This window comes from Cervus canadensis, chromosome 15 (assembly GCF_019320065.1).
Source record: "Cervus canadensis isolate Bull #8, Minnesota chromosome 15, ASM1932006v1, whole genome shotgun sequence".
NCBI classification, from domain to species: Eukaryota; Metazoa; Chordata; class Mammalia; order Artiodactyla; family Cervidae; genus Cervus; species Cervus canadensis.
The window spans coordinates 30,158,138-30,185,931 of record NC_057400.1 but is presented as its reverse complement, the minus strand read 5'-3'; the positions used below and the strand labels follow the sequence as shown (position 1 = coordinate 30,185,931).

Here is a 27,794-nt window from a genome sequence, read left to right as displayed (position 1 = left end):
AAGAATGTAAAACTCCTCTGAAGATGAGTTTTAAGAAAATTACTCTAAAAAAAAAAAAGAAAAGAAAACTACTCTAGAATATATGTGAGCACAATATTTAGGCCTCAGTGGAGTATTTTCATTTATCTGCTTTCTGATAAATCTATATATTTTTGTCTATGCTCATAAATAAAAGCGGTTCTCATAAAGTGTGCCTTAAAAAGCAACAGGCTCCCTAGAGTCTGTCATACAAAGTAAAATAAGTTAGAAAGAGAAAAACAAATATTGGATATTAACACATACATATGAGATCTAGAAAAATGGTACTGATGAACCTATCTGTAGGATGGGAATGGAGACGGAGAGAAGAGACTTGGGGTCACTGTGGTGTGGGAAGGAGAGGGTGGGACAAACTGAGAGAGGAGCCTCGACATATATAGACGATCATGTGTAAAACCAGTAACTAGCAGTAAGCTCAGCTTGGTGCGCTGTGATGACCTAGAGGGGTGGGATGGTGAGTGGGTAGGAGGGGAATTCAAGAGGGAGGGGATATATGTATACATATGGCTGATTCATGTTGTTGTGCAGCAGAAACTAACACAACATTGTAAAGCAATTAGACTGCAATTAAATTTTTTAAAAATTTAAAAAAAGAAAAAAAGAGCAGTAGACTCTGTGCTTGTATTTCTCACTCTTCTTTAAAGAAATACTTTGTATTTCTCTCTCTTTTTAAAAGGCTCAGCTCCAATATTTCTCCCTCATGAAAACTTTCTGTGTCTACTCCGCCCCATGGAATAGTCTCCACCCTGGAAAATGCTTGGGGTTTGTTTGGAGATACAAGATTGCCCTTCCTTGTTGAGCATTGGAGAGGGAATTGCAGCTCCAATTCTTGCTTAGAGATGAGCTAAAGGTCTCTAAATGCCTCACACACATAGGCATTACCTTTTTTTTAAAAAAAAAAGAAAGCTTTTTCATCTTTTCCACCAACAGAATTTCCATTTCCATGTTGACTATTCATTTAGATTTTAGGTGAACAGATGAAGATTGTGAGAGTTCTGTTTTCAACAACTAAAGCTCTGCCCATTGCTGGCCTAGTGTATTCACATGTGGTTCAACACATACTAGGTTGGGCCTTAAATATGCTCCAACCACATGATCTTCCCAAGCTATCCTAAAAGGGTGAAAAGGGCCTGAGCCCTGCTGCGCTTTCACCTCTTGCTCCTCCAGCCCCACCATCCAGCCTTGTCCACCCTGATCTGTGCCCTGGGAAGCCAAACTATGATGACCAGGCACACAGTTCCCTTTTCTACAGGCCCTCAGTTTGATTTGGCCAATGGCAGAAACTGGCAGACTGGAGAATGAGCAGAGAGTGAGACTGAGGTGTATACTCCCCTGACTCACTCCCTGCCAGGCTGTCATCATGTCTCTCAGCTGCTGTCAGGTCCCTAACTTCATAGCTACCTTCTCCTGGGTTCCAGTAACCATTTTTTTCTTATCCGAGGCTCAGTTGGTAAAGAATCTGCCTGTGATACAGGGGAACCCAGGTTCAATCCCTGGATCGGGAAGATCCCCTGGAGAAGGGAAATGCTACCCACTCCAGTATTCTAGCATGGAGAATTCCATTCTCAGAGGAGCCTAGTGGGCTACAGTCCATGCGGTTGCAAAGAGTTGGACGTGACTGAGCAACTCACAGCTTCAGGCCTGTAGGAGAGAAATGGCTTTTCTCTGTTGCTGTCTCTGAAGGCTGGGACTATCCTTTGTTGATATCCCTAAACCTAGCCCAAACCACTGTAAATAGCCCCTTACTCTTTCTCTCAAATAACACCAGTCTGAATCTGCCATCTGGTTCTTTCCAGGACCCTGACGAAGCTATGAATCTAGTCTCAAAACACCAGAAAGTGAGTCACACTGAACCAAAGTGTCAGGTGTTGTAGGAATAGCTGCAGTGACTAAACAATACTTCTTTACCAGGAGAGTATAACAGCAACTGTTACAACTGGATTTATGCTACAAACCAATCAAGGGGAGAATGAAGGCTTTAGAAAGAAAATGACAGTATTAACAAGAAAAATCTAGCTGAAAAATATTTTATAATCCCATGCAAATATCATAAGTCCACCAAAATGCATCTTTTTTTCTGCTCCTACGATCACTGAAGAACATCATGAAATGAGAAAAAGAGGGAGGTGAAATTCCTGAATCTTATTTAATAAAAGAGCTGAGAAAAATGGACACATTTTGATGAACAAAGCACTGGAGCCCACGGAAGCTTTAGTGCATTCAAAGCTGTACTCTTAACTACATCATAGAACCTAACACAGAAATGTAAGTTTATTTAAACATAAAACATTTCACTGAGGAAGGAGGAAATATGGGGGAGTAGAAAGACCCTGAGCTCACCTCCTCTCATGAGCACAGCAAAACAACAACTATCTGCAAAACAACCATCCATAAAAAATGACTAGAACCCACCAGAAAAGATCTTCTCCAACTAAAGACATAAAGAAGGAACCACAACAAGATAACTAGGAAAGGCAGACTCAAGATATAATCAAATCCCATACCCCTGGGTGGGTTGACCCCCAGACTGGAGAATTATATTGCACAGGTTCTCCCAAAAGGCATAAAAATTCTGGACCCCATGTCCAATTCCCCAGCCTGTGTGGTCCTGCATCAGGAAGATCATCGCCTAAAGCAGTAGTCCCCAAGCTTTTGGGCACCAGAAACTGGTTTCATGGAAGACAATTTTTCCATGGACTGGCAGGGGAGGGGGAAAGTTTTGGGATGATTTAAGTGCAAATGATTACACTTATTGTGCACGTTATTTCCAGTCTAATTCTGCTGCTGATCTGACAGGAGGTACCAGTCTGTGGCCCAGAGGCTGGGGACCTCTGCCCTAGAGCATTTGACTTTGAAGGCTCCTGCTAAGTCACTTCAGTCGTGCAGGGCTTAAATTTCAGGAGCTTCACAGTATTGGGGGAAATAGAGACTTCTCTCTTAAAAGGCCTACACAAAATTTCACATACAACCAGGATCTAAGACAAAAGCAGCAATTTGATAGGAACCCGGGCCAGACCTCCCTGATTGTCTTGAGAGTCACCCAGAGAGATGGGAGACAGCTGCAGCTCACCAAGGGGATGTAGACACTAGTCACAGCCATGATGGGGAACATTCTACCCATGAATACTGCTGCTGGCAGCACAAAAGATCCCAAATAGCAAAAACAATCTTGAGAAGAACAGAGCTGGAGGAACCACATGCCTTAACTTCAGACTATATTACAAAGCTACAGTAATCACAAGCTGGAATCAAGATTGCCGGGAGAAATATCAATAACTTCAGATATGCAGATGACACCACCCTTATGGCAGAAAGCAAAGAGCAACTAAAGAGCCTCTTGATGAAGGTGAAAGAGGAGAGTGAAAAAGCCGGCTTAAAATTCAACATTCAAAAAACTAAGCTCATGGCATCCAGTCCCATCACTTCATGGCAAATAGATGAGGAAACAATGGAAACAGTGACAGACTTAATTTTCTTGGGCTCCAAAATCACTGTGGATGGTGACTGCAGTTATGAAATTAAAAGACCCTTGCTCCTTGGAAGAAAAGCTGTGACAAACCTGGACAGTGTATTAAAAAGCAGAGACAATCCTCTGCCAACAAAGGTCCATATAGTCCAAGCTATGGTTTTTCCAGTAGTCATGTATGGATGTGAAAGTTGGACCATAAAGAAGGCTGAGGGCCAAAGAACTGATGCTTTCAAACTGTGGTTTGGAGAAGACTCTTGAGAGTTCCTTGGACTGCTAGGAGATCAAACCAGTCAGTCCTAAAGGAAATTAACCCTGAATATTCATAGCAAGGACTGATGCTGAAGCTGAAACTCCAACATTCTGGCCGCCTGATGTAAAGAGTAGACTCATTGGAAAAGACTCTGATGCTGGGAATGTTGAAGGCAGGAGGAGGAGGAGACAACAGAGGATGAGATGGCTGGATGGCATCACCAACTCAATGGACATGAATTTCAGCAAACTCCCGGAGATGGTGAAGGACAAGGAAGCCTGGCATGCTGCAGTCCATGGGGTCACAAAGAGTTGGACATCACTGAGTGACTGAACAACAACAGTAATCAAAACAGTGTGGTACTAGCACAAAAACATATATATCAGTGGAATAGGACAGAAAGTCCAGAAGTAAACCCACATACTTAATCAATAATAATCAACTTGAACTTTGATAAAGATGGCAAAAACATACAATGGAGAAAAGACAATTTCTTCAATAAGTGAAAACTGGACAGCTACATTTAAAAGGATGAAATTAGAACATTCTGTCACACCACATACAAAAATAAACTCAAACTGAATTAAAGGCCTAAAAGTAAGACCAAACCCCTAAAACTCTTAGAAGAAAACATAGGCAAAACACGCTTTGATATAAATCACAGCAATATTTTTTGGGTTCATCTCCTAAATTAAAGGTGATAAAAGCAAAAATAAATGGGACCTAATTAAACTGAAAAGATTTTGTGCAGCAAAGGAGACAACTGAAAAACAAAAAGACAACCTACTGAAAGGAAAGAAATATTTTCAAATGATATGACTGATAAGGGATTAATAACCAACATACATAAACAGCTCAAAGGACTCAATATTAAAAAAAAAAAACCAATTTAAAAATGAGGAGAAGAACTTGATAGTCATTTTTCCAAAGAGGACATGCAGATGGCCAATAGGAACATGTAAAGAAACTCCACATTGCTAATATTAGAGAAATACAAATCAAAAGCACAATGAGATGTCACCTCACACTTGTCAAAATGACTGTCAACAAAAATAATACAAATAGCAAATGTTGGTGAGGATGTGGAGAAAAGGGAACCTTTATACATTGTTGGTGGGAATGTAAGTTGGTGCATCCACTGTGGAAAACAGTATAGAGGTTTCTCAAAAAACTAAAAATAGAACTACTATATGACCCAGCAATTCTACTCCCGGGTATTACTGAAAAAAATTTAAAAGTCACTAATTGAATAAGATGCATGCACCTCAGTGTTCACAGCAGCATTATTTACAACTGCCGAGACATGAAAGCAACCTGAGTGTCCATCAACAGATGAAGAGATAAAGAAGTGCTACATACATACAACGAATACTACTCAGCCATAAAAAGAAAATAAAATTTAGCCATTTATAGCAACATGGATGGACTTAGAGGGCATATACTAAATGAAATACACCAGAAAAATATAATACATACTATCAGTTATATGTGGACTCTGAAAAATATAACAAACTAGTGAATATAACAAAAATGAAGCAGACTCACAGATGTAGGGAACAAACTAATGGTTACAAGTGGAGTCAGGTGGGAGGGGCAGCATGGGGGGAGAAGTGGGAGGTACAAACTATTGGGTTTAAAATAGGCTCAAGGATGTGTTGCACAACAGGGCTATATAGCCAATATTTTCTAATAACTATAAATGCAAAGTAACCTTTAAAAACTCTATTTTTAAAATTAAAATAAAAATGAATTCACTGAAAACCAGAATTCCATATTAACATAATTATGATTTGCCCTATTCTCCTTCCTTAAAATCTTGTATTTCAATAAACAACACTATTTTTATGTGACAATGGGCTTTTCACTTAAATTAAGGACTTTCTCCTGAACTTCCTCTGATTTTTTTTCTCTGATTTTTACCTTCCACAGTCCAAAAAGTTCCTATTGGGATAATGGTCTTAGCAGCCTCATTTGCCCAGAGACCTTCCACAGTCCAAAAAGTTCCTATTGGGATAATGGTCTTAGCAGCCTCATTTGCCCAGAGAAGCCGTTTAATTCACCTTCCAAATCTACTTGTACTCACCCTTCTTAAATTTTTCTTCTCCTCCTTTTTCACTTCCTCCTACTCTCACCCAAGGACACCTAAAAAAAAAAAAAAAGTTCAGCTTGAAATGTACATTGAGATCTCATCCATATTCTGTACCAATTTCCAGACCATAAAACTCCTTATTGGCAGAGACAGTGTTCTATGATAATGCCTAAAATAGTCCCTTTTACCGTGTGCTTAAAATAAAGCACACCTTGAAAGTACTTTCAGCTTCATGCAAATACAGAAGTCAAAGAGGCCAAAAGAGGGGTCCCTTTTCTTTTCCCCTTTTGTTAATGAACACAAAGATTCTTTTCACAGGAACACCTAAGAGAGAAAGCTAGCTTAGGGATTTGGTAAGAGTGGCATCTAGGAAGTGAGGGGGGCTGAGGGAGCCCCGATGACTCTAATTGTTTAAACCATGCTGGAATGTGAAGCCGACTATAACCAGCGCCCAGCTCACACCACTGATGGCGAAGGTGACTTCTGGTCCAAAGAGTCACAAATCTGAGCTACTGTCTTCCGAGGAGGCCAACCGCCACTCCAGCAGCCAGCTCGGGGCATGCACCTCAAGGCCTGCCACTCCTCGCTAACCTCCTCCTGCCCCCACCACAGATGTTTGCTGCCATTTGCACTCAGTAAGGAACTGTTGAGTATGCCCGAACAAGGATGACTTCACCCATTCCTTCAGTTTGAAAAGTCCACTCCCCTGACTCTGATGATGACCGATTTCCATTTACCCTTTGGCGTCTGCGTCTGGGCAGCGGGCAACTCATGGCCATGCAGCCTCAAATTAGCACAGTCACTATATCATGACTCATCAGCAAAGAACTTTCCCATCAGAACCTAATTAGAGTTCCCCATATCCCTGTGAGGTAAGCGGGTATGTTCTCCTGCAGGTTATAAGGAGGAAATTGAGGATGAAGAGGTTACCGGCTCTGTCAAAGGTTATTAAGGGTGTCTGCCATGGAAGAAGTCATTACGCAGTCATCCTGGTTCAGTCTTTCCACTCACTATGGATCCAGGCCTTTTCCTTGTGCTGTGACCACCTTATCATTCTCTGGACTTTTGTGATGGTGCAGAGTCCAGCAGATACATGCATTTCAAAAGGAAAAAAAGGTATTATGGTATACCCTCCCGGTGGCTCAGTAGTAAAGAATCTCCCTGCCAATGAAGGAGACAAAAGAGACGCAGGTTCAACCCCTGGGTCGGGAAGATCCCCTGGAGTATGATATGGCAACCTGCTCCAATGTTCTTGCCTGGAAAATCCCATGGACAGAAAAGCCTGGAGCGCTATAGTCTATAGGGTCAAAAAGAGTCAGACATGACTTAGCAACTAAACCACAAGAAGAAACTGTGCCCTTGCTAAATACTTCAGATGTCTCTTCCCATAATAACTCATATTAGAAGTCCTCTCTCAGATACTTTCCAGTAAAGGTATCTTGTTAGGTAGAATTAATACTGTCTCCTGGAAAGAGGGTTCAGAATAAAACATCTTCATCCTTTTCCTGGGAAAGGGACAATAAGGTTCACTCCTGCAACTTCAGAGGCCCAAGCCAGCACACAGGCAGCCTTGGAGCTCAGGGTTATCACCTGTTCAGGTTTGTGAACTTCCCAGAGCACAATGATGGCAGTCTCCCCAACACACTGGGCCAGGCCCTCTTGGCTCTTCAGCACGCTTTATGTCTCTCATGGGTTTCCCAGGGCAGGGACACAGCAAATACGGCAACTTCCTCTACCACCGGCCTTTTTGACTTTGCCGAAGAGAACCAGGATTATCTGCTTCCAAGGGAGAAGCACATTTCAACCACCAAAACCATGTCCTTTTTGCTTTGCCAGTTCTGCTTCCTCCTCCTAGCTCCAGATGAGGACCCGTCCCATGTTTCCAGCTTTTATGTTATTACTATTTACTTTCCCACAGTGTGATTGCTGTTACTTTCCTGAGGGACCAGATTTATGCTCACACGTTCTACTCCCACTCTTTGTTGATTTCTAAGTCACCAGAACCATCCCTGATCCGAGGAGGCTGGACTGTATATTTCTGCCATTTTACATAGCATGAATTGGAGTAGATTACTATTTCATTTGGGGAATGACTAGTTCAGAAAGACAATAAAACATGCTCTAATGCCACAGTAATTAAAACAGTGCTGCAGCAGCATTTGAGTAGACAGACAAATGGAACAGAATAGAAAGTCTGGAAAACAGACTGAAATACACCAGAGAGTCTGTTATATGGAAAAAAAAATGGCATCTAAAACCAGTAAGATAAGAATAAGAAACTGAATTGGGATAACTGGGTACATACCTCATACGGCACACACAGAAAGCCATAAATGTTCCAGAAAAGAAAATTTGAACACAGACTGGTACTGGATAATCTTAAGGAATCATTGGTATAATAACGAAATAGAAGTTATATCCTAAAAAATTTGACATGTCATTGATATATATTGATATACTTACAAAGAAAATATAATATCTGGGGTTTGCTTTAAATATTCTCAAAATGTGTGGGAGAATAAGATGAAATAATATTGGCAAAATATCCCTAATTGTTGAAGTTGGATGACAGGTAGTTGGGGCTTATTATACTATTTTCTCTAATTTGTCTATGCTTAAAATTATCTGTAATAAAATATCTTAAAAATATAAGAAAATACAAATGACTTCCTTGGAGTGGGGAAAGGCCATTCTGACTATGATTAAAAACTTAGAATGTATTAAAAAGTTTGAAAATTCAATTACACTAAGCAACAATAAATTCTGTATGACAAAAAAAATCATTTAAAAAAAGCAAATAACCTGGGGAAATATTTTCAACTCATGTCACAGACAAAACAATGGATAATCTTACTAACATGGAAAGAGCTACTGAAAATTGGTAAGAAAATTATCAGCAACCCATCAGAAGAAATGGTAAAGGACATTAATAGATATTTTGTGGAAAAAATGAATAAAATAGCCTTTAAACAACATGATGTAAGCTGGCCATCTTTTCAAATAGAAGAAGTATAAATTAAAACTATACTTTATAAATTCCAGGTTTTGACTTGTCTGATCGATAAAAATGTTTTCTAATACTCTTTTGAGGAGACCATAGGAAATCAGTCATTTTCATACACTGCTGATGGGAATGTGACTCCAAGGAGCAATTTGGAAACATTATTAAAATTTCAAATGCATCTACCCTTGACCCAAAATCTCACTTCTGGGAATTTTTTCTACAGATGGTCTGCTTTCATGCAAAATAATATACTGCCATGATAGTCTTTGGAGCATTGTTTATAATAGCAAATGATTGGGAAAAAACCCTAAGTGTCCATCAAAAGAGTATGTGTGTGTGTGTAGGGGGGGGTGGATACATATATATACACTTAAAATGGAATATGATGCAGCCATTTGAAAAAAATGGGATTTCCCTAGCGGTCCAGCAGTTAAGACTCTATACTTCCACTGCAGAGGGCAGAGGTTCCATCCCTGGTTGGGGAACTAAGATCTTGCATGTTGCATGGCACAGCCAAAAAAAAAGGAGATACTCCCTATATTCTGCTGTGAAAAAGTTCTAGGATATATATATATATATATACACACACACACATATATGAATAGAGATACTTATAAATATATGAATATCGTGTCATTTTTGTGTGTTGGAGAGGGAACAAAAACTACTATATGTATTTATACTTATATGCATAAATATACTCAAGAACAGTTTAAAGGAAACTAATAAAAGTGATGACCTGTAGGTGGAGGGACAGGGGTAACTAATACACCTAATAAGAGGACAGAAGTGGGATGGAGACTTCTCAAAGCACATCTCATTTCATTGTTTTGAGTTTTGATCAACATGAATGCATAATTACTCAAAATTTAAATTACAACAGGGTTTGAGTGGCTCTATAGTTTATGGATAAGCACCTACTGTACATTTAAAGCTCAACAGTTCTCTCTAAATGAACCAGGGACTTTGTAAATCCAAAGAGCAAATGATACAAAAACATTTCAGAGCCAAGTAAAAATGCTATCATTTAGTGGTAGGGATGGGAGTCCCAGACAAGTCACCATCTTAATTACATTTTGCAAATTCCACTGGGAAAGCCCCTGAGATCTTAATAAGAACACAGTCACAGTTGTCTGCAATATGACAGCGGATTAAGAATGTAGGAAAGGGAGATGACAGCCAGGAAGCACTGCCTCCCAGCAGAACAGGAGTGGTCTATCCATTTGAATCTACTATGACTGCTGACTATTAGCAACACATCCCTCTCATTGCAGGCCAATATGTTCTAACCTTTTCATTCCTATAGTCCAGACCCCAGATTCCATATTTAGAAGGATTTAAATAAACTGTTTTGGAAAAGACCCTGATGCTGGGAAAGACTGATGGCAAAAGGAAAAGAGGGCGGCAGAGGATGAGATGGTTAGATAGTATCACCGACTCAATGGACATGAATCTGGGCAAACTCCAGAACATGGTGAAGGACAGGGAAGCCTGGGGTTCTGCAATCCATGGGGTCACGAAGAGTCAGACATGACTGAGCAACTGAACAACAACAATGTAGAAGATAATCAGTAAACCAGTTTTTAAGATGTAAAACAAAATGCACAACTGCCATGAAAAGCATGTTCCACAAAAAATAATTACCTTAATATGATGTACAGAATTTTGACAAGCACACACAAAATTTTTTTTATGTTCATTAGCCCACATTGTTTATTGCCCCTAAAGAGCAATTTCTGTTAGGCTCTTTGAACTATGAGAAATGGCTTATCTTCCAGGACTCCAATTGAGGTTCTGAAATCTCAGAATTCAGCAGCTCCCCATCTCCACATGACGGCTTCAGAGGTTCTATAACCCACTCCCATAGGAAAGGATGCAATGGCTCCTTGTGCACACAGTTAGGGGGGAAATTGCTATTTAGCTGAGTAACAAGTTAAATATTTAGCTCGTGGCCTGTTTCTCAGCATTTCAGTTTCCTCACACGTTGAATCAAGTATTGAGAGTTAGTGCTAACATTGGGCAAGTCACTTAACCGCCTTGTGCCTCAGTTTCCATACTGTAAAAGAAGATAATAAAAAGTACAACCTCAAGGGAGTGAGTGAACATCACAATCACTTAGAATCATGCCTGAAGACAGTGCAAACTCAGTAAATATGAGCTGCCTACCTGTAACATCTTAGAGATGAGTATGTTGAAAACTCTGTCTTTGGAGCCAGACTTCCAGGGCTGCCTGAGAAGTTACAGAATGCATCTCTGTCACCATTTTCCTTAGACTAATTAGCTCTGGTACAAATGGAAATTATTTACTTTCAAAACTTTGACGTTACTAGTGTTGAGTGATTTATACGATCCTGTAGCCAGGAGGTCCCAGACCTACATTCTCTCCCTGGCAAATCTGTACATCTTCTTCCAAAGACAGTATTTGTTCATCACGTCTTGTCTTAGAAATGGCTTCAGGCAAGGGTTAGGCAGAGACTAGCAACCCCTTTCCCCATCTTCTGTGTGAGGCCTGGAACACGGGGCACAGAGGTAGACACCGCACACAGACAGGGGCGGAACCAACCAGCCCACTGCTTCCCCGGGGAGTTTAGAAGAGACACCGGGTTGGGCCAGCTCACAGACAGAACAGACATGCAGATCTGGGATCGGGCACCTCCAAGCTTCCCTTTTCCATCACAAAGGGATGTTAGAGTGTCATGTGCTTAGTTGCTCAGTCGTGTCCAACTCTTTGCGACCCTATGGACTGCAGCCCGCCAGGCTCCTCTGTCCATGGGGATTCTCCAGGCAAGAATGCTGGAATAGGTTGCTGTGCCCACATCCAGGGGATCTTCCCAACCCAGGGATAGAACCCAGGTCTTCTGCATTGCAGGTGGCTGGCTTCTTTTATCGTCTGAGCCCCCAGGGTTATGAAGTGGAAGCAAACGGGAGGAAAGAACATCCTTAATCAGTTTCAATGTGTGCCTGTTCTCCCCAACAGTGGCTCATCATAACATCATGCAAACTGGAGAGGATAAGAGCGGAGGGTGGACAGTCAGGAGGACACCATCCAGAACGTTACAAACAGCTCCCCCAGGTCATCTGATCTTAGAGAAGAAAAGGAAATCAGATCCTGCATCCCTAATGGGAAATCACAGGATAAACATTTTCCTGGCTAAAAGTTTGAAATATATCTCTGCCACACCCATTACTTCTTGCCTTATACTTTCTTCCTTTAAAACGCACATGTTAATTTCATAGAATAATCCAGTTTATACACTGTAAATGCACACAACTCATTTTTTCAGTTATTCAATCAGTATTTACAGAGCACTACCACATGCCCAACATGGTTTTATTCACCACCATAGCTTCATTCCCTAAAACACAGATGCTCCTCTCAGAGGTCAGACTTTCCAATGCTTTGCTAATGGTTTCCTCCATGAGCCCTCATGTAGGACAACTTCCTTTTTTTAAGCTGACATTTATTGAGGGCTTATGGGTGTCAGGCACTGAACACCATTAATTCATTTAATTCTCACAACACCTCTGTGAAGTGGTACTATTATTATCCCCTTTTCACAGATGAGTTTGAAATTTGAAGACAGGAAAAGTAACTTAACTCAAAACCACAGAACTAGTATATCACAAACAGAATTAAAATTCAGGTCTAATTACAAACTCCTCCATCTTAATCCCTACAACTAGTCTGCCTTCAAAACTTCTTAAATAGAGTTGGCCAGGATGGACATATTTGGTTTCTAATGGTTTCTTCTGCATTTTCTTTGTTTGCTTTGCTGTGATTTTCATCTTCTGAACAATGTCTTTCAAGCATCTACAAAATGATCATTTAAAAGCAATTGTATCCAGTCATGGGACCATGGCAGAGCAGGCTAAAAAATGACAGTCATTTGAACATAAATATTTAAATATATGCACTACACTCCATTTAGTGTATTATTCATATTCTAGGCTGACATAAAAAAGGTTTCTGGAACTTACCAGCTGCTTTCTTTTGTGATCTCAATGATTCACACCCAAACAAGACTCAAAGGACCCATTTTCCAAATCAGCTTCCTTATATTTACACCTGGTCATTGATGTCATTTGCTGTCTTTTCTGCCAATCCCAAACTGACTAGGGAGGAGGATCAGTCTGTATTCTCTCTAATTGCTTCCTTTCCCTTTCCCCAAACCTTGCATTTTCCCCCCTAAAACCAAAACCATAGTTTAGTGAAGTGAGTGTGATTAAGCAAATTATGAACCAGCTCAGGGAGCTACTCTAATTAGGGATATTTTCCTGACTCTGCTCACAGGAGGCCTGGCCTGCCTAGAATACCCACTCTGTCTGGGGGCGGTGTGTCAGCTGATGGCAATCACTGCTGCTATTTTTCCAGGTTAATGCGACATTAGGGTCTGAAGCCCCAAACTTGAACAATTATTCTCTTTGATATGTCTTTACTCAGTCCACTGATAAATGTTGCTTGTCAGCCCTGAATGCCCCAGCAGCCCACGCAACCATGCATCAGACCTCAGATTCTTCAATGGGAAGAAGAAGGTGTGCCCACAGGCAGTATCTGTCTCCCTCTCTCATCATATTTAAGCTCCCTGAAGGTAGGAGGAGCCTTGCATCTCCAGCAATGGGACTGGCACAGAGCAGGGGCCCAAGTGTTTGCTGAATATTGTGGAATGAAGAAAGGAGGTATAAAAAGTACAGTCACCTTTTCCTTTAAGGGGCACTTGATGGGACAGTGGATCTGATAATAAAACACTTGGATAGGGGATATACATATCACATACCACACTGAAATGAGGATGCATGAGCACTAAGTCACTTCAGTCACGTCTGACTCTTAGGAAATTCTGGACTGTAGCCTGCCAGGCTCCTCCATCCATGGGATTCTCCAGGCAGGAATACTGGAGTGGGTTGCCATGCCCTTCTCCAGGGGATCTTCCTGACCCAAGGATCGAGCCCACATCTCTTATGTCTCCTGCACTGGCAGGTGGGTTCTTTACCACAAATGCCACTGTTTTCCTTAAAAAACTAAAAATAGAGCTACCACATGATCCAGCAATCTCACTCCTGGGCATTCTCCAGAAAAGATGAAAACTCTAATTCAAAAAGACACATGCACCCCCAATGTTCTCAGCAGCACTATTTAAAATAGCCAAGACATGGAAGCACCCTAAGTGTCCATTTACAGAGGAATGGATAAAGAAGATGTAGCACAGATATACAAGGGAATACTACCCAGCCATAAAAAAGAATGAATTAATGCCATCCATAGCAACGTGGATGGACCTAGAGATTTCTGTATTAAGTGAATTCAGAAAAAAAAAAAAATACAAGATATCATTTATATGTAGAATCTTAAAAAATTATACAAATTAACTTAATTACAAGACAGGAAGAGACTCACAAACATAGAAAATAAAGTTTGGTTGTTAAAGAAAAAAGAAGCGGGTAGGATAAATTGGGAATCTGAGATTAACAGCTACTACTGTGTATAAAATAAACAACAAGGATCTACTGTACAGCACAGGGAACTATACTCAATATCTTGTAATAATCTATAGTCAAAAAGAATCTGAAGAAGAATATATATAAATAACTGAATTACTTTGTTGTGCATCTGAAAACTAACATAACATTGTAAATCAACTATAATTCAATAAAATGAATGTTGAAAAGACAAGGCACGCTCTTAGTACATATTTTATAGCAAATACTAGTGAGTTTTCACCATTAACTTAAAACAGTTAAAAGCTGCAATTGAAATACCAGATAAAAGTATCAAATAGACATAGAATCAGGAGTTTGCTCTGAGAAAACAGTAGTGGGAGCAATAACCAACACTCTCACAAGTTTAATTTGGTTATGAAATCCTTCAAGGAAAATTTCAGAACTGCAGGAACTTAATATCTTACTGAGACCTGCGATGTGGTTTTATATTAAAATACTGTCAGCCCTGCTTAGGCTTCTACTTAACTTCCTATACCTTCTGGCAATGGTAGTTCAAGACAGAGTTGAGAGAGCACTGTCGCTAGAATTCCTTTGGGTCTGGGCTCACTGGGCCCTGCTGCTGCTGCTACTGCTAAGTCACTTCAGTCGTGTCCGACTCTGTGCAACCCCATCCCTGGGATTCTCCAGGCAAGAACACTGGAGTGGGTTGCCATTTCCTTCTCCAATGCATAAAAGTGAAAAGTGAAAGTGAAGTCGCTCAGTCATGTCTAACTCGTCTGCGACCCCATGGACTGCAGCCTACCAGGCTCTTCTGTCCATGGGATTTTCCAGGCAAGAGTACTGGAGTGGGGTGCCATTGCCTTCTCCGGGGCCCTGCAAAACAGACCAAAGAAAATCTGGCAATGTCCTGCAGCCACGGCAGCACCACACCATGTAGTCCATGGATTTGGCTTCCTCTGTGTGAGTGATTATGCTGAGCACTGGAATAGAAGTGTCATGGTCAGCACCATCCATCCAAACTTATCTTTGGAGTTTTTCTTAGCTGAGGAAGTATTAACAAACTTTTTAAATGGAAAACTGATACATATATACACACACACACATATGTGTGTAAACACAAATATATATATATACACACACACACCTCGTTTTCATTTATTATATTTTTTAAATTGGAGTATAATTGCTTTGCAATGTTGCATTAGTTTCTCCCATACAACATCGTCACTCATCCATATGTGTAGATATATCCCCTTCCTCTTGAGCCTCTCCCTCCCCGTTCCTCCCACCCTACCCCTCTAGGTCATCACAGAGCACTGAGATGAGCTCCCTGTGCTATATAGCAGCTTCCCACTAGCTGTCTGTTTTATACTTGGTAGTATATATATGTCAATGCTACTCTCTCTAATAGGCATTCTTGAATGCCTACTATGCGCTATATGAGGAGCTAGAAATAAAAATTTAAGTAAGACAGGGTCCATGCCCTAAAGTTTGAATACAGTGATGAAGACAGTTTATGCACAAATGGCAAATAGGTGAAGGTTGCTACAGATAACACTGGATTGTGCAGTATTACTAACTCTGTTCCATTTATTTTTATAAAATGATTTCTAGTGATCCCTGTAGCTTGTAGTAGGTAGGGAAGTGTATTATTTATGCTGAAATCCTGTAGGGAGTCTCCTAGAAATAAGCAAGTCTGCAAGGAACAAATCTACATATGTTTAGTTTGGTTCAACAAAAGAAATGTCTAGAGAAAAAATGTTTTTTTCTTAACAAGAGAAAAAGATGCTTGCTGGCTGTGACTTTCCACAGGCATCACCAGAATAAATGAATGGGGGTGGACACACTGCCACCTGTGGTCTGACAGGGAGCATGTTGAGGCTGTGTCCACATCCTGAACTAGGAACTGGGTAGCCCAGCACTGTTTTCCAGCAAACTTCAGAGCCCTCATGTCCTCATTCTCGGCTCAGAAACGTCACCCTTCCAACAAAGTTCAATGCTCCCAGAAGCATAAGGTACACTAGATACGACAGGCTTGGAAAAATCAAGTTTCACTGATGACCAGTTTACTCATTGCAAGTGAGATGTCCAGTGTAGTCAGAGGTACCCAGTATGTCCTTGTCCTCCAAGGTGTTTGTCACGACAGGTTTAGCTTATTTTCCTGAAGGCACTTTAGATACCTTTTAGAAATGGTATACTTCCGTATGATTCAAAATAAAATAATTTTCACTTACATGAAGCATTTGCCATCACCTTACTGAGCACCAAGAGCCCTGACTCTTACAATGGATATAAGAACCTGTTTCCCATTTTGACTTGGAAAAGTTGGATGCAAATTCATGTGGACTGCTAAAATGTGTCATCAGCTAAAGCCAGCAAAGGGCTCTTTTGCTGTTTCAGACTGAAGCAGTCTCCTCAGTGAAACGTGGTGTAGTCCTTAGCGTCTGAGAGGCAGCCTCACTCACTGGCACTTCCTCCCTGTCCGTTGTGAGCATCTACGGAGTTTTTTGAAGTTCTTTTGTTGTTTTGTTTTACTTTCATATGATATCATTTATATGTGGAATCTTAAAAAATAATACAAACTTATTTATAAAATAGAAACAGACTTGCAGATATCAAAAAAAAACTTCTGGTTACCAATGGAGAAATAAGTAGGGGAAGGATAAATTAGGAGTCTGGGAATGGTAAAGAACCTGCCTGCCAATACAGGAAACATAATGAGATGTGGGTTCAATCCTTAGGTTGGGAAGATCCCCTGGAGCAGGAAATGGCAACCCACTCCAGTATTCTTGCTTGGAGAATTCCATGGACAGAGGAACCTGGCGGGCTATAGTCCATAGGGTCACAAAGAGTCAGACACGACTAAAAATGACTTAGTGCAGCACGTATATAGGATGGATAACTAACAAGGACCTACTGTACGGCACAGGGAACTATAATAACACACACAGAATTTTTACAAGCTGTAGTGATGACTATCAGACTCATTACAACTGGTCCAAGAACTGAGTTCTACCTTGAGTTCATTTTCAAGAGAGCATCTCACCCAAACAACTTATTCAACCCTGCTTCTAAGGTCTCCCACATCCATTTTTAAATCCTTAGAATTTCAATCTTGCTTTGGGAAGACGCCAGAAATTCAAATAACCATCTGATAATTAAATGACCACTATTGCCAGCACATCCAAAATAGTAGGTTCTTGGGAAACACCAGAGATCAAAATTCTATTAAATCCATATGAAGTACCTGCTGTGTGGTCAGCAATGTGATGACCACTTCAGAGTTGAAATGGAGTTATACTTTATATTTAAGAAAAGTCTTTAACCTAAAGAACTACTGGGACTAGATATCACACATGAAATGACTACAGTGAGAACAGGGCAGAGATGATTAATAATTATAAAAAGTGCTTTAGGGTACAGTAAGTGATAATAGAGTACATTCACATACAATAGTTCTTTTGATTTTGATGACCACATGGTGAGGTAGGCAAGGGAGATACTGCATTATTAACCTCATTTTATAGACGAGGAAACTGCGAGGTCCAAGGTAGCCAAGGGCACCTTGCAAATAAGCGGCAGAGTTCCAGGATAGTAGTATTAACATTGCCTCTCTGTTCTGTAATCTTGGTGCCACCTCACGCTGCTTCTTTGCTAAGTACCACTGAATAAGAGGAAGGAGCGTGGAAGGATGTGAAAGGTGAGCTGTAAAGGGTACTGGTAGGCAACAGAAAGGATATGGGGTCTTCATGGGGAAAGAAAAAGAGAGAAATAGGCAAAGAACATGACCATGGGCTTGGAGGCAGAGAATTGGGAGGGAACAACTTACTGAAAGGAGATGTATATTAGAAGGAAGTAGGAAATACAGCTTGATAGGAAAATTAAATAATCATGGAATTTGCAGAAAGTTGAAATCAGGAGTTGAGTTTTCATCTTTCTAGCAAACAGGCTATTTTTTTGGAAGGAGACAATAGAGGTTAAGAAAGGGGACATGGTGTTCCAGCAGCAGGGGGTTAGAGGAGTGGATGGTAGGGAGGCAAACAGTCTGAGTTTCTGGAATTCAGGAGCGGGGGGCTGGGGGGAGGAATGACCTGGCATAGTTCTAAAATGTTGAGATGAACATGCTTTACGGAATTTATCACCCAGTTCATTTGCACGTCATTAACAACAGCAAAGCTAAAAATACTCTGGTTACAAGAACAGGGCATATAAAAGGAGGATGACTGGTGCTTGGAAATTTATGATGGATTAAGTCATTTTAGGTTGGTTGACATAAAGCTTATAAAATACGCTGTCTCAAGCATTTAGGATTGACAAAGGTAAAATTACCTGCATTTTTAGGCTTTCATTTGACTTCCTGCATTCAGCCAGGCTATTATCAGGCTGAACTGATTACAAGCTGTTGTAGCTCCAACAGATGAAGGAGATTTGAATAGGGTGGGAGGTACTCTGCATCCCTCACCTACACTTAACTGAAAATAGGTCTGATTTTATAAAATTGCTTTTATTTGGATATTTCGCAAAATTTCATATGGGTAAGGAGTTCCATGGCTTAAAACAACCGAAAAGCCATTGATTCAGTCCAATCCTAGCCACAAACAGATGAGGAAGACAGGACAGAGAGATGCAGGGCCTGGCCCAAGGTCACAGGCAAGTGAAGCCACCTGAGGGGCATTTATAACTATTAATACTTTAAACTAGGAACTGAAAAGGCTCCACAGCAAAAGGATACAATCAACAAAACGAAAAGGCAACCTACTGAACAGGAGAAAATATTTGTAAACCAGTATCTGATAAGGGATTAAGATACAAAATATATAAGGAACCCATACAACTCAACAGCAAAAAACCCCAAATAACCCAATTTTAAATGGACAAATGACTTGAAGAGATACTTTCCAAAGAAGACATACAAATAGCCAACAGGTACATTTGTTGTTGTTCAGTCACTCAGTCATGTCTGACTCTTTGTGACCCCATGGACTGCGGCACGCCAGGCCTCCCTGTCCTTCAACATTTCCTGGAGTTTGCTCAAATTCATGTCCATTGAGTCAGTGATGCTATCCAACCACCTTATCCTCTGTTGTACATGAAAAGTGCTAAACCACTAGGGGCTTCCCAGGTGGCACTAGTGGTAAAAAATCTGGCTGCCAATGCAGGAGATACAAGAGATGTGGGTTTGATCCCTGGGTCAAGAAAACCCCTTGGAGGAGTAAGTGGCAACCCACTCCAGTGTTCTTGTCTGGAAAAATCCCCTGGAGCGAGAAGCCTGGTGGGCTACAGTCCATGGGGGTTGCAAAGAGTTGGACATGACTGAGTGAGCACAAACATCACTAGTCATCAGGGAAAGGCAAATCAAAATCACAATGAGATATCACCTCACACCTGTTAGAATGGTTAGCAATCAAAAACACAAGAGACGACAATTGTTGGGGAGAACGTAAAGAAAAAGGAACACTGTCCACTGTTGGTGGGATAGTAAAGATGCAGCTCCTATGGAAAACAGTATGGAGCTCCTATATGATCCAGCAATCTTGCCTCTGGGTATATATTCAAAGGAAATGAAATCAGTATTTCTAAGAGATATCTGCCCCCACCCCTATGTTCAATGCAGCATTATTCATAATAGCCAAGATATGAAACCAATCTAAGTCTGTCAGCTAATGAATGAATTATTTTTAAGTGTAGTATATACATTTGGGATTCATATGTAAGGAATATTATTCAGACATTAAAAAAGAGAAGAAGAAAATCCTGCCATTTGTGACAACATGGATGAGCCTGGAAGGCCGTATGCTAAGTGAAATAAGCCAAAGAAAGAAAGAAAGACAACTAGTGTATTACTATCATTTAAAAGTGGAATTTAAAAGTCAAAATCATAAACTAGAGAGTAGAATAGTGGTTGCTAGGGGCTGAAGGTGGAGGGAGTGGGAGGTGCTGATCAAAGGACACAGACTTTCAGTTATAAGATGAATAAGCTCTGGGGTCTAATGGTCAGCATGGTGACTTGTTGTTAATAATACTGTGTTGCATACTTGACATTAGCTAAGAAAGCAAATTTTATGAAGTGTTTTCACCATTACAAATGGTCACTATATAAGGTGATGGAGGTGTTAATTAACTTAATTGTGGTAATCATTTCACAATATGTATGTATATGCATATCAAATCACCATGTTATACACCTTTAACACAATTTTGTCAATTTCACCTCAATAAAGCCAGGGGTGGCTGGTGGGGGAACTGGGCAACTGAGAACTCAGAAAGCAAAAACCATTTAATGTACTTTGAAGCCCCAGGCCAGGATCCCACCCGGTCCTCTACTGTGCCTGTGGCCTAAGCCAGTGCCCTAAACCGACCCACACAGGTGGCAGGGACCACGACGGGGATACAGCCCCTGCACATGCTCAGCAGGCTGGCCTCAGAACAGCGGGACTGATGCCTACTGGAGCTTCTTCCCACACTAAGCCTCTTAGGGAACTTCTAATAAGGCAAGAGTCTGGTTAATACTTTTCTCTGACTCGTTCATATCTCAAGACTGGCTTATTTCTTTTCCCCACTATAGTCTTCTTGGAGACTAAGGCAAAAAGACACAACAAAACAAAACCCCACCTTACAAAGAGAAATGTCTGTGCCCTGGGGAAGATAAAGGAGTGCTGCAGGTTTGAGATTCTCACTGTTACCAAAGAATTATGACCCAGAAGCACAGAGTCATTAAATCTGCTGGTTTCACTTGTGTAACAGCACATAAGGTACCTGAGACTGCATCACCCGCTGAATCAGGGAGTTTACGGAGAAAAGCCCGGCAGAGTCCCTAGTAAATCTGTCTTTTTGCATTCCAGTCATAAAAAAAAAGCATTCCCTTCACTTCTTCACACAGGGCCTGCTGTCACCTTAGCCGTGTTTATCGAGACGGACAAAGCGTCTTTGCTGAAGCTAGACATTTCTCTTCTTTGACAGCAAACACTGATTAAATATACCCAGAGAAAAGTTAGGGAGACCAGAACACACCTTTTTGCCAGTTACTAAGGGACAGACTTTCAATTCTGGTATTTCCTCTCCATACTGTCAAGAAAAATAAACAAAGGTGGCAGAATTTTACAGACAATTTCTACTGAAGATATAGCTGTTTCCATTTTAACTTAGGTTGAAAGATTTCTTACCAGTTTTGTGAATTATCTCATCTAATTAAAAAAACTCCTAAACTAACTATGCTCCTGACTGTAAATTTAGGAAAATTGGAGTCTATACAGATGATATACAAACCAACAGTGCAAGCTGAGTTCACCCCTGGCAGGACTGGAAGGGACCATTTTGGGATGAAGGATTCTGAGGGGACTGTGACTTTGCCTGCAATGACACTAGTGGCAAAAGACATTTCCAAAAGGGCCTGTAAGTTATGGATTAATGACAGCCCTCTGTGAACTGATTAACTCCTTCATATTCAGAATGCCCAGTTTACCAAATGACAAATCAAAATGACTTTTCCAGCACTCACCAATACTGCAAACAGAACTGTATCCTAGTTAGCAATCTGGGCGAAATATGATGTCTGCAGTCTATCTGCTGATATGAGCAGTAGAGCCTGTTTTTTAATCACCTCTGTCAGAAATATAAAAATCTCCTTAAAATAGTTACCCAGCTCTTTGGGTTTCACAAGCAATTCACTAACACAAAAGCTCCTGATTTTACAATAGTGATTGGCACTGTCAGCTAGCTGCTGGGTTATTGAGATAGCTCGACTTGGTTTGAGTAGTAAAATATCTCCTGTTGCCTTTGCAAGTCATCTGCATAACTGCAGAGCTTTCTAATCCCCCGGAAGACCCATAATTATGCCAGGAGAAAATCCCCTGGCTGGTAACTGTATGCACAAACCTCCCTTTCGATTATTCCTGAACAAATAGCACTCAAGCATCATTGTGGGACAGGAAAGTGGGCTTCCCAGCATGCACTTCTCTCTCCTGCCCACCAGTAGTCAGTGGTTCTGAGATCACAGAACACGTCTGGGACTCTCCTTCCTTGGCCCCACGCGTGGGTACTTACAAATTAGCTAATGAAGGACCTATGGTTTTTCCAGTAGTCATGTATGTGAGATGTGAGAGTTGGACCATAAAGAAGGCTGAGTGCCAAAGAATTGATGCTTTTGAGCTGTTGTGTTAGAGAAGACTCTTGAGAGTCCCTTGAACTGCAAGGAGATCAAGCTAATCAATCCTAAAGGAAATCAATCCTGAAGATTCATTAGAAGGACTGATGCTGAAGCTCCAATACTTTGGCTACCTGATTCGAAGAGCCGACTCATTAGAAAACTCACTTCCTCTGATGCTGGGAAAGGTTGAAGGCAGAAGGAGAAGGGGACGACGATAGTTGGATGGCATCATTGACTCAATGGACATGAGTTTGAGCAAGCTCCAGGAGTTGGTGAAGGACAGGGAAGCCTGGTGTGCTGTAGTTCATGGGGTTGCAAAGAGTCAGACACAACTGATCAACTGAACAACAACAACAAATGAAGGAACAATAAATAATCTTCTGACCACTGCAGCAGACAGGCAAGAATGAAAACTGATAGATGTACACTTTTATTCTTGAGCTAGATAACGTCCACTGTACCAAGCTCTAAAATGTTGCCTTTCATCCTGTTGGAGAAGGTGTAAAGTATGCTTTGTGCAGACCGGCCTGGCCTTTGGTGGATTTATTGACAAGACCTACTGGCTTGAGTAACTGCAGGGATACACCATGTGTTCAGAAAGAAAATGAATACCTTCCACAGGCTTTCAGGACCTCAAAAAACAGCTGTTTGGCTTAGAAGATCTTATCTACAATGCATTATCATCAGGAGGAAAACATTAAAGGCATTTCTCAAGTTTAAACGGAGAAAAAAATCTGAAAAGCAAGCTGAGTCAGCTGCCAGTGTCTGCCTGAAGTTGTTGGAAATGCAGAGGTCTTTAATTTTCGCAGACTCTGCTCTGTGAACAGGGCACAACTTCTGCATGGTTTCAGTCACTTCTGTGTCTGTCATAGGCTAGAGGACAAGCTCATGAGCTTCCCCGGTGGTTCAGTGGTAAAGAATCTGCCTGCCAATGCAGGAGACGCAGGTTCCATCCCTGGGCTGGCAAGATCCCCTGGAGGAGGAAATGGCAACCCACTCCAGTATTCTTGCCTGGAGAATCCCATGGACAGAGGAGCCTGGTGGGCTACAGTCCATGGGGTCACAAAAGAGTCAGACATGACTTAACCGTTAAAGAACAAAAGGACAGCACATACAGTTTGCACTATTTGGTCTTTCGGAGAGTTGGGAGAGGGCAGAATGATAGAAAACTGAGTTAATTTTACACTGACCTCTAGGTCACAGCAGAGACAAGATGCTGTCATTACAATATCTTACAATTTCTATAAAGCTTTGACATTATTGGATGGCAATAAAGAACAAGTCATTGTCTATATGTCACATTCTATATAAAAAGCTGTGCTGGAAGCCCAGTTGTTTCTCAGCCTGAGTACTTACATCTCCAACCCCCAGAAGAACACAAGTTTTCCTCAAGGTTTGGTGTACTGGATTTAATTGGAGTCAGTGAAACCTTATTTAGATCCTGAACTCAAGGTCTGGTCATCACTGTCAGAAACTGATTAACTTGAGCCAGTTGCTAAACTTCTTCATCTTGGTTTCCTTATCTATAAATCAGGATGGTAAACTTTCAATTTCAAGACTGTTGTTGTTCAGTTGCTAAGTCATGTCCAACTATTTGTGACCCCATGGACTGTAGCACACCAGGCTTCTCTGCCCTTTACTATCTCCTGGAGTTTGTTTAAACTCATGTCCATTGAGTCGGTGATACCATCCAACCATCTTATCCTCTGTCATCCCCTTCTCCTGCCCTCAATCTTTCCCAGCATCAGGGTCTTTTCCAATGAGTCAGCTCTTCGCATCAGGTGGCCAAAGTGTTAGAGCTTCAGCTTCAACATCAGTCTTTCCAAAGAATATTCAGAGTTGATATCCTAAAGGATGGACTGGTGGGATCTCCTGGCAGTCCAAGGGACTTTTCAAGAGTCTTCCCCAGCACCACAGTTCAAAAGCATCAATTCTTTGGTGCTCAGCATGGTAAGAAGTAAATAAGAAAGAGTGAGAATTCGGTGAACTATTATATATGTTTCACAATGCCTGGCATACAGTAAGTGCTCAATAAATGTTAGTTCCCTTTTTAGGTTAACTTTTGATTGTGGCAAAGAATAGGGCCAGGTAGCATAAGAAGTTGACACCATGTGAGCTTTATTCTTGTTCAGGTGGCAGATTCAGCTGAATCACTCTCAGTCCTGTAAGCAGACTCTGAGGACTGCCTGCTGGAGCAGCTTGTTGCAAGCAAGTAACACAGTGCTTGACAGGTGTGAGATTTCTTCACAGAATACTAGCCATCTCTTCCAACCCCATGCAGAACTCACTGCAAAGCTTCCTGCTATTGACTCTCAAAATGCCCACCCTCTCAGCCAAAATGCAATGCATAATCTGTTTCATAGCCCTTAGTCATTTACATCCATTTTTCATATAAAATGAATGAGTCAGACAGTAAAGAGGCATCCCGGGTGGCTCAGATGGTAAAGAATCTGCCTGTAATGCAGGAGACCCAGGTTTGATCCCTGGATTGGGAAGATCCCCTTGAGAAGGGAATGGCAAGTCACTTCAGTATTCCTGCCTGGAAAATTCCATGGTCAGAGTAGCCTGGCAGACTACAGTCCAAGAGGTCGAAGAGAGTCTGGACACACCTGAACGAATAACACATCACACTTCCACAGCATTGTGCATGTGCGCACGCCAAGTCGCTTCAGTCATGTCCGATTCTGTGACTTTATGGACGGTAGCCTGCCAGGCTCCTCTGTCCATGAGATTCTCCAGGCAAGAATTCTGGAGTGGGCTGCCATGCCCTCCTCCAGGGGATCTTCCCCACTCAGGGATCAAATCCACGTCTACATTCTCCTGTACATCTCGTGCGTTGGCAGGAGGATTCTTTATCGCTAGTGCCACTGCTGGCTCCCAAAGAAACAAGGTGAAGGGGAGTGAGAGACAGGAGGAAACGGCCAGATGGAAGAACAGCTAAGGCACCCAACTGTAACAAACATCTTTTTCCTGCCAGGATGCTAAAAGCAGGATTCCAACCAGCTTTGCAAGTTACTATCTTAGCCAACTGGCTACATGTTTGATGGAAACATAGGGCCAACGTGGAAAAACAAAGCTCTTCTTCAGCAAATGAGGAATGGCCAGAAATGCGTTTGAAGAAAACACCGTTGTGGTATTCCAGGTTTATTCTCTCTGTGCAGCAGCATGAACTGAATTTATTCAGCTCCCATGCTTGGAGGCTGTTTCTCTAACTACCAATTCCACCCGCAATCTAAGACACTGGGCTGATGGTTCCTCAATCTCCACAGGTAATCAGTGAAACACCATTTTTCATGCTCTAGAAAATGCAAACACAGCTGAATTGATCCACTTCAAATCTTCCCGAACAATTCAACTATGGATGAAACGAGATGAGATATTTCAAAGTAATGTTGGTTTGATGTCCTAGGGCATGAGGATAGTGGATATCTGGATGGGGAAAGGTATCTTTTCAGTAGAGTTACTGGTTTAAAACAGAGGCACTACCTAATTTTAAAGTTTGTCAGACATGAATCCTATATGGTTGCATGTGACAACTTTTAGGGTCATAACACCACTGCTTTCCACAGTATCTATGGGAGGCTTGTCATGCTAGAATGTAGGCAGCTACCGGACAGGTCCTGTCAACTGCCTATAGTCACCTGGTTATACCAAATGCCCTAAAACCAAAAAATCAGACTTTGTTTAGAAATCTGTGAGTCTGATAGTTAAGGAAAAGGCAAAAACAAAACAAAACAGCAGTTAACATGATCAAGTGCAAGCCACAGGTCTGGGAATCTGGAGGTCATGTTGTCAGGCAGGCCAGGGTCTGGAATCTAGGCACAGGCCCCTTATCCTTGAAGACTTTATTCCTTGCATTGAATGGCTTCTATCCTTTCCAAAACTATTAGTTCCTTATTCTGCAAGGCCCAAATTGCATTTGTCCATGATCTTTTGGACATATCTTTACTAGGTGTTATTTACTATACTGTGTTTATAAAACTCCATCTTTATTATATAAGTAACATAAATATCCATGTGCATATATGTATATTATCAACAGAGTAATTATAGTTATATATCTCTTTCCTTCACTAGACTATAATCTTTTTAAACGCAAGAACTATGTCACATATATTGAGTGCTGTACTAGACACTGAAGTTTCACAAATAAACCTCTCTGAATTTGAATAAACAAAAGTGCAGATTAGTAAACAGTTGGTCTATGAGCAAAGAGAGAAGAAAGAAGTGATTAGTAAGGTCTAGGATGGGTAAAGTAATGTAAAATATAGCCAAACCAATCTCTCCTTTTGTGATATGGTTATTAAATTAATATAGGCTATTAAATTAATATAGGCTATTAAATCAGTGAAATTCCACACATGACCTGGATTTGGCAACTCAGTACATAAAATTCTTTATCATTATGGGAACAACAGCAAATCATGAGCTGCCAAATAATGTTTTTTATAGACAAACTAGTGGCTCAGATGGTAAAGAATCTGCCTGCAATGCAAGAGACCCAGGTTCAATCCCTGGGTTGGGAAGATCCCCTGGAGAAGGGAATGCCAACCTACTCCAGGATTCTTGTCTGGAGAATTCCACAGACAGAGGAGCCTGGTGGCCTACAGTCTGTGTGGTCGTAAAGAGTTGGACATGACTGAGTGACTAACGCTTTCACTTGCAACCCTAAACATTCCGGTAGTACTACAGAATTCTGTCTTTATTTATGCTGTTTTAGTGTTTTTATCAGCTACTTGAATGAAGATAAGATTTCCTATGAAACCTACTGAGAGCAGAAAGCCAGGAAAGACAGCTACTGTTTCATGGCAGAAAAAATTCTTGACACATTATATCATGAAGCTGAAATCTACACAACACTAAATATAAAATTATATATTTTGGTTTAGATTATCAACAGCATAGGCAGAGAATAACCACGACCTTACTAGACAAATTAATTTATATGAATTTTATAGTAACTAAAAACACCATGTCATTCAATATATACATATATATACACACACATACACATTATATACACATGATTTTTTATAAAAATATAGATAGATAAGATATATATGTATGTGTGTGAATATATATATAAATATAAAGACTTACAATTTTACATATTTAGTTGTTGTTTAGTCGCTAAATCATATCCGACTCTTTTGGTAATACTGAGCCACCTGGGAAGCTCTATATACATAGTGTTGCTGTTTTCATTCGAATCCCAAAGATGGGCAATGTGAAAGATGTTCAAACTACCACAACCGTGCTCATTTCACATGCTAGCAAGTAATGCTCAAAATCCTTCGAGTTAGGCTTCAACAGTCTGTGAAGTGAGAACTTCCAGATGTACAAGCTGGGTTGAGAAAA

The 27,794-nt window shown here is 40.9% G+C and overlaps 1 protein-coding gene across 7 annotated transcripts in view; it reads right to left on the bottom strand.

Annotated features, from left to right (window-relative positions):
- LYPD6B (LY6/PLAUR domain containing 6B) overlaps window positions 1–27,794 on the bottom strand; it is a 226,610-nt gene that overhangs the window by 25,918 nt on the left and 172,898 nt on the right. For 5 of the 7 annotated variants that reach the window (XM_043488271.1, XM_043488270.1, XM_043488269.1 and 2 more), the window contains one exon: window positions 5,842–5,900. The exons of the other annotated variants lie outside the window; for them this stretch is intronic. The gene's annotated coding sequence lies outside the window, so the exon portion shown is untranslated. The remainder of the gene's footprint in view (window positions 1–5,841; window positions 5,901–27,794) is intronic. 7 annotated transcript variants of the gene reach the window in all.